A 7,753-nucleotide genomic window follows, 5' to 3' on the forward strand; every position below is an offset into this window, starting at 1 on the left:
ATATTATCTACGTCGGGAATTTCTGAAACGTTGCCAATAAGTGATAGGATGTCCTCTAAAACTTCTGAAGTACGTGGACTCTGTGGAACTGTGGACTCAGGTTGATCAGCATGGGATTCTGTCTCATTGTTGTTAATAACGACCCTAGATAGGGCATCCGCGTTGGTATTAGAAGTTCCTTTTTTGTATACGACCTCATAGTCGAACTCAGCCAACTTGAGCTTCCATCTCGTGAGTCGAGAGTTGGGCTCCTTTAGGGACACGAGCCATTGCAGGGGTTTGTGGTCGGTGACTATTTTAAATTTTCGGCCAAATAGGTATGGGCGGAAGTATTTTGTCGCCCAAACAATAGCGAGCAACTCTTTTTCAGTTGTGCTATAATTGACTTCGTTGTCGTTGAGCGTTCGAGAGGCGAATGCTATTGGTTTGTCTGAGCCAATAGGGCCTTGCGAAAGTACTGCGCCGATGGCGAAATGAGAAGCGTCAGTTGTGACGTTAAATTCTTTTTCAAAATCTGGGTAGCTGAGAATAGGATCATTCATCAGGATTTCCTGGCAAATTTTGAATGTTTTTTCGTAAACTGGGTCGTCAATATTTATTTTGGCACCTTTTTTTAGGCATGAAGTGAGGGGTTTTGTTAATTTTGAAAAATTGGGAATGAATTTTCGGTAATAACCGAGAAGACCAAGAAATGACTTTATTTCTTTCGGTGTTTTTGGAATGGGGAAATTTTTGATTGCATGGACCTTATCAGGATTTGGTTTGACACCTTCTGGTGTAACTATGTGTCCTAAATAAGCGGTTTCATGTTTGAGAAATTCCGATTTATCTAGCTGAATTTTGAAATTTGCTTCTCTAAGTCGCTGGAATACTTTTTCAGTGTTGGCAATACTTTCCTGAAGGGAAGTTGCAAAAACAATTATGTCATCCATATAAACAACGCAGATATCATTGATCAACCCCCGCAGAACATTTTCCATTGCTCTTTGGAAGGTTGAAGGCGCATTTTTGAGGCCAAACGGCATGCGACAATATTCGTAATGGCCGTTTTCCACTGTAAAAGCGGTTTTCTGTATATCGTCGGGGTGCATCCTAATTTGATGGAAACCACTCGCCAAATCGAGCGTGGTAAAATATTGACAACGACCTAATTTATCTAATACGTCAGATATATTTGGGATAGGATATCTATCGCAGATTGTTTTTTCATTTAGCTTTCTGTAGTCTACAACTAGGCGCCATTTTTGCCGACCAGATGCATCAGGTTTCTTTGCTACTATCCAGATTGGAGAGGACCAGGGAGACTCAGATGGTTGTATAATTTTTTGTTGAAGCATCTTATTTATTTGTGACTGAACCTCTGCTTTGTGTACGAACGGATATCTATAAGATTTTGTGTAAACAGGAATTTCGTCAGTGGTTTTTATTCGATGCTTGATGGTATTTGTGAAAGTGAGAGGGCAATCCTCATAATAAAAAATGTCACTGTAGTCTTTGCAAAGTTTAACTATTTTTTGCTTTTCCTCTTCGTTCATATGGTCAGTTCGAAGAAGGGATTCTATGTTGGATGATTTTGGCATCGGTGTCTCAATATTAAAACAATCAAAATTTTTTTCCAGGGGAACCGACTTCAAAGGTTGTGTCAAATTGACGATAATGTCATTACGACTTGGATTACTAATCTCAATGTAAGCATGTCCCTTCTGTGAATATGTAATTAATGGCGGAATAATGCACTGATTAAGGAGATTTTCCGGGATGAAAATTTCGCCAGATTCCGTATTTACGGGAATTTTAACAGTGGTAGTGCTATTAGCTTTGACTAACGCCTCAAAAAGGTTGTGAACTCCAGTATCCATCATACGGATAGGGTTTTTCGCAAATTCTGTAATCAACAATTTACTTGACAGGTTGACACTTGCTTTGAGATTTTCCAACAAATCTAAGCCAATGAGGCCGTCAAAAACGTTGTGAAATTTGTATGCATAAAATTTACACATTTGTTTTGTGTTAAATTCGTCAAAAAGTGGTATATCAATTGTATATTTGTGGTGTGTAGTGCAATGCACATTTGTGACCGAAAATGGTTCGTGGTTTAATTGAAAATTTGGATAATATTTTTTTATGACCTCCGGAGACAAAAATGATTGGTTAGAACCAGTGTCAATAAGTAATTTTAGGGGAGGATTATTTATCTGTATATACGGAAGTTGTCTTTTCGAATGAACATTAACTTGTATCACGTTTCGTTGTTGTGGTCTGGGACTTCGCAAAAATTTTGTTCCTCAGGAACATTTGAAGTTTGAGAACCGGAGGCAGCCTCGCAATAGTTCATGTCATCACATGGAGCGGGAATAAATTCTGGCTCGAAATTATTTTGGTCACATTCGGAATAATAATAATTTTGGTCAGCAAAATCATCATTTGTTTCGTTGTGATTTAATTCCTCAAAAACGAAATCGGGGTAGTGGCCAACATTTTTGAAATAATTTGGATTTTGTGGATTTAGTTGCTGCGGTCTATAATTCGGATTTGGAATAAATCTCGGTGTGTTATTGTTGTTATTTTGTGCATTCGGGTACGAAATTCCACTCATAGGGGTTGGTTTCGGCCTAGGAGTGCGTCTCGGGTCTTGATAAAAATAGTTTTGTCTATTTTGCTGATTTTGGTTTGGTCTGTATTGATTAAAATTTTGTCTGAAATTCTGTTGGTTTTGATTATTATTCCAAGGTAAACGGTTTTGGTTGAAATTCATATTATTTGGTTTTTGTGGATACCAATTAAGTGGCAATTTTTGAAAATTATTCGGTCTGAAATTTTGGTTTGTTTGTTGATTTTGCGGTCTATTATTATTATTGACGTTGTTATTATTTTGGGGCTGAAAACGTTTCTGTAAATACATGATGTTATTTTCCTCTTTAATAAATTGCAACGCTTTAGGTAAAGATTCGGGGCGCATAGCCCGAATCGTAGAGCCTAAGGGCTCTCGCAATCCAGCTAAAAAGGTCTTTAAAGCCTGGGCCGTGAAAAAATCTCGTTTACATGCAATGACGTTTGGATCGTCATTGTGAATATTTATGTAATTCATCAAAGTTGTCAATAAATTCACACATTTATCGTAAAATTGCTGGGGGCTCTCGTTACCCTGATGTAAATTTACAAGGTCGCGATTTAAGGAATTTTCGTCTCTTTGATCCGAAAAATTTTGAATAAGCACTGCTTTAATTGCAGGCCATGTATTTGCGGCATTAACGTCAATTATTTCGAGAGCTTTTCCCTTCAATTTTCCGATAATTCCATTAATAATAATCACATTTTGAAAATTATCATTATTTGCGGCATCAAAATATTGTAAATAAATGTTATCTACTGTATTTAAAAATCTGTACAATGAGTTTGCATCTCCACTATATTCAGGCACTATTTTAAGTGCTAAATCAAAAAGTTGTAACTGTGCCATAATTGCTAAAACACACAAAAATCAATTGATAAAATATAAAAATAAACACAATTATGGATTTCGATAATCCTATGTATTTTATCTATTTATTTATTACTGAAAGTGAACTCTATATTTTTTATTAATTATTTTTTACAATATTACAGTATTCTTGGAATTCGGGAAAGGAGAGTTATGAACTTGTGTAAAAATAACCAAGCGTACTCACAGTATAATCACAAACACAAACACTTTCGCCATAATTAGTCCTTATGAGAGTGAAGTGAACCCCCAAGGCGTCGCAGCTTCCACAAAACGTAAAGTCACTTTTCGGGAAAATAGTTCGCACTGTAAACCGTTGAAACGGACACTGAACACGATTTTTAGTTGTCCAGTTCAGCACGTCCTACCGACTGCGCCAGTTAAGCTCTAGCCGAGAGCTTTCGCGAAAAAATATATTTATTTTTAATTACAATTTTACTTAACTAACTAACCTTATTGAATCTAAGTCTTCGACTGCTGTAAAACCGGGCTCGATGCTCAGGCGCAGGGCTGCTTATCGCCAACAAACGCAAGCTCAGCGTCTAGACGACATCGTCCGATCATTTCGTAGAACCGAGGTACATAGAGCTCGCATAACACACGTAATCTTACATTACACATTACACTCGTCTGGACCCGACTTTAGATTTGTCTTGATTGATCATGATAATTAAAATTGTGTGATGTCAAGGCATAGAAAAACACACACTATAAACTAAATCCATAAAAGTTGATTGTATGTTTGATACCCTAAAATAAAACTGCGAAGCCAGTCAGCCAACCTTCATTCACTATGTGTTCTCGGCCATTTCACTGATTTAATTGTTATTCAAATCGACAAGTGCCAATTTTCTACCGATATTACTAAAACGGCTGAAATAACAATAAAAAACTACGACTTGATCTGAATAATAAAGATTAGATAGATCCCAACATCTCCCTTGATCCGATGGACCTTAAAACCGGTGATAGTGATCTAAAATATGTCATAAAACTAACATTAATACCGAGTCCCTTTCACTAGATATCCCCCGATAAAGTGACATTATCAAAATTTAACAGCCCTCCAGAAGTTTTCCAAAAATCATTTCTCCCTGAAAAGGGTTGCCATTTAATAGGTTTTTAAGGGACAATATAAACGTTAAACACTCACTGATCTATCGGGGAGTTACTGTTCATTCTCTTTTACGGACTTTTATCGGGCATTGTAAGTGCAGCTTTAAGTTGGAGGAGTAAAGGCGGATTTGCTTTGGCTTTAAATGTCGTTAAATAGCGCTGCCAAGCTGTAAGGGTAGTACAACAGATGGAGCGGCAGCGATAATTTTCAGTGATTTACGCCCGTATTCACAAACGATACTTGCTTAATTGAAGCAGCAAATCGAACGTATAGCGTTGAATAGAGCTCTGTGATTGGTTCGTGTGTCACCCTGTGCTTTCATCTGATTTAAAAATACTAAAAAATTGAGCAAAAAAGGGGAAATAAGTAGCTCAGTTTACAACAAGAAGCTCTAAACCAGTTTTATACAACGCCCAGCGGCTTAAAAATAAAAAGTAGCCTTAATAAAACTAAATAATCTGGAGAAAATAGCTTAACATAATATGCGATAGAAGTAAGGCTTGCCTATTTACTACCTATAATGAAAATCCAAAAATATTTATGGTAGAGATAAAGTGAGCTTATGAGACGCTCAGCTTATCGCTCTGCTCGTGACTCAGCCGCACACTACTTAGCAATACACAGTGACAGTTTGAGATCAAGTATGATAGCAATTTCCTGGACGCATCGAGTTTTAATATAAACGTTGTATCGAAAGGGGGTCGCTGTTGCGGCTGACAATGGTTCTCTTTTGTACGCCGACCGCGATTCTTGATACTTGATTTGTTTTCCTTCCCCCTTTCCTGTATTCCTTCCCACTACTCTGATCTTCTCGACTCTTTTTCCATCACTAATCTTCATGCTGTCCTCGTTTCTGAGAGCTGGCTCAAACCTTGCCTTGACTCCGCGGCCTACGCTCTTCCAGGTTTCATTCTTATAAGGAATGACCGCACTGGTAAAGGTGGTGGCGGTGTTGCTATCTACCTTCGTAGTGACATCCCATATAGGGTGCTGTGTATGTCACCGTCTCCCTATAGTGCGACGGGCGAGTTTATTTTCATCGAAGTAAACGTGAAGGGCGTCAAGGCTGTCCTTGGGGTGGTGTACTGCCCCCCTGGGGTGGACTACCTCCCCAAGCTCGAGTCTGCTTTAGAACCGATTTCCGCGGATTACATGCATCACTTAATCATGGGCGACTTCAATACCAATCTTCTTGTAAATTCCTCTTCTTCTACCAAACTTACCTCATTGGTCACTTCCTTGAATCTCTCTATCCTTCCGTTACAAGCCACCCACCACAATATTGATTCCCCTGACACCTTACTCGACCTTGTAATCACATCCGCACCTGACAGTATTATTGCGCATGGCCAGTGTCCTGCACCAGGTTTCTCACGACACGATCTTGTTTACGCGAGCTACAGGCTACACACTAGCAAACAGAAACCAGAGACCGTGCTTATGCGTAGTATGTCTAAGGTGGATGCAGACGCCATTAGGCGCGATGCAGCCTCACTCGACTGGGATCAAGTTGTGTCTGCAACAACTATCGATGACAAGGTCGCCGTCTTCAACTCCAATCTACTAACCCTCTACGACGTGCACGCGCCGCTGCGGCTTGTGAAACTTAAACGTCCTCCTGCACCATGGATCTCGAAGGGTGTGCGTATGGCGTTGACTCGTCGAGACAGGGCCTTCCACATCTACAAACGTGACCGCTCTGATATCAACTGGAGCAAATACAAAACGGCTAGAAACCGCTGCAATCAAGTGGTGAGATCTGCCAAACGTCGTCACATCCATGACAACATTATCGATGCCTCTTCAGCTGATGTATGGAAGTTTCTCAAAACACTGGGTATCGGTAAAAATCCTACAAAGCTCACCCACTCTTCTTTCTCTGGCGATGACCTCAATACTCATTTTTCCTCTGCTTCCGTACTGGATCCACTCATTAGATCACAAACCATCTCCGAGGTAATTTCCACAGCTCTTTTGGTTCCAGAAGTATTTGTTTTCTCTACGGTGTCTGGTGATGGGGTCAGGAAAATTATCCACTCCATAAAATCCAAAGCGGTTGGCGTCGATGACATCAGCCGTACCATGATCATTATACTCCTTGAATTCCTACTTCCTTTCATTACTCACATTATAAATTTTTCCCTATCCTCTGGCACATTTCCTCGTATCTGGTGCAAAGCTTTTGTCACCCCTCTTCCCAAAATTCCAAATCCTGCCACATTAAATAACTTTAGGCCCATATCAATACTACCTTTCCTTTCCAAAACCCTGGAGGCAGTTGTTCATTCTCAGCTGTCTAGTCTCATTTTCACCAATAACCTTCTGAGTCCTTTCCTTCTTCTTACTTGTACTTGTACGTAAGTTGGAAGCTGTTGGCCTAAAGGGAACATCACTTGATCTGTTTAAGGACTATCTGTCTGATAGGCGTCAGAGAGTGAAACTGGACACTTATACTAGCGGAGATGTTGTTGTGTCGTACGGCGTACCACAAGGGAGTGTACTTGGGCCAACACTCTTTCTCGTTTATATTAACGATCTCTGCACTATGAACATAAAACATGCCAATATCTTCTCATACGCCGATGACACTGCCGTGGTTTTTAGTGCTGATTCCTGGGACGCTGTTAAGTCTAATGCTGAGAGTGGACTTGAACTAATAAGTAGGTGGTTACGTAATAATCTATTGACATTAAACACCGCAAAAACCAACTATATCTGTTATAGCATCTACAGCAATAAACAGCCTTCTGACGATCTAAGCATAAAAATTCACAACTGCAATGCTGTTGATGCTGATAGGCTGAACTGCAGCTGCCCGAAAATTCAAAGGGTCGAGCAGACGAAATACTTAGGTGTTTATGTGGATCAGCGACTGTCTTGGTATCCGCATCTAGAACATGTCATCTCAAGAGTCAGGAAGCTGACATGGATATTTAAGACCTTGAGATATGTGGTGCCTGGAACGGCTGTTGATCTACTGAGCTCAAACAGAGATCTTTTCACAGAGATCTATATTTCGTTGGTTCAGTCTGTCTTAACATATTGTGTACCAATATGGGGTGGTGTAGCTAAAACCCGCTTCATTGATGTAGAACGGGCCCAACGTAGCCTAATTAAGGTTATGTATTTTAAAAAGATTAGATTTCCAACACAAA

This window comes from Ostrinia nubilalis, chromosome 4 (assembly GCF_963855985.1).
Source record: "Ostrinia nubilalis chromosome 4, ilOstNubi1.1, whole genome shotgun sequence".
Taxonomy (NCBI): Eukaryota; Metazoa; Arthropoda; class Insecta; order Lepidoptera; family Crambidae; genus Ostrinia; species Ostrinia nubilalis.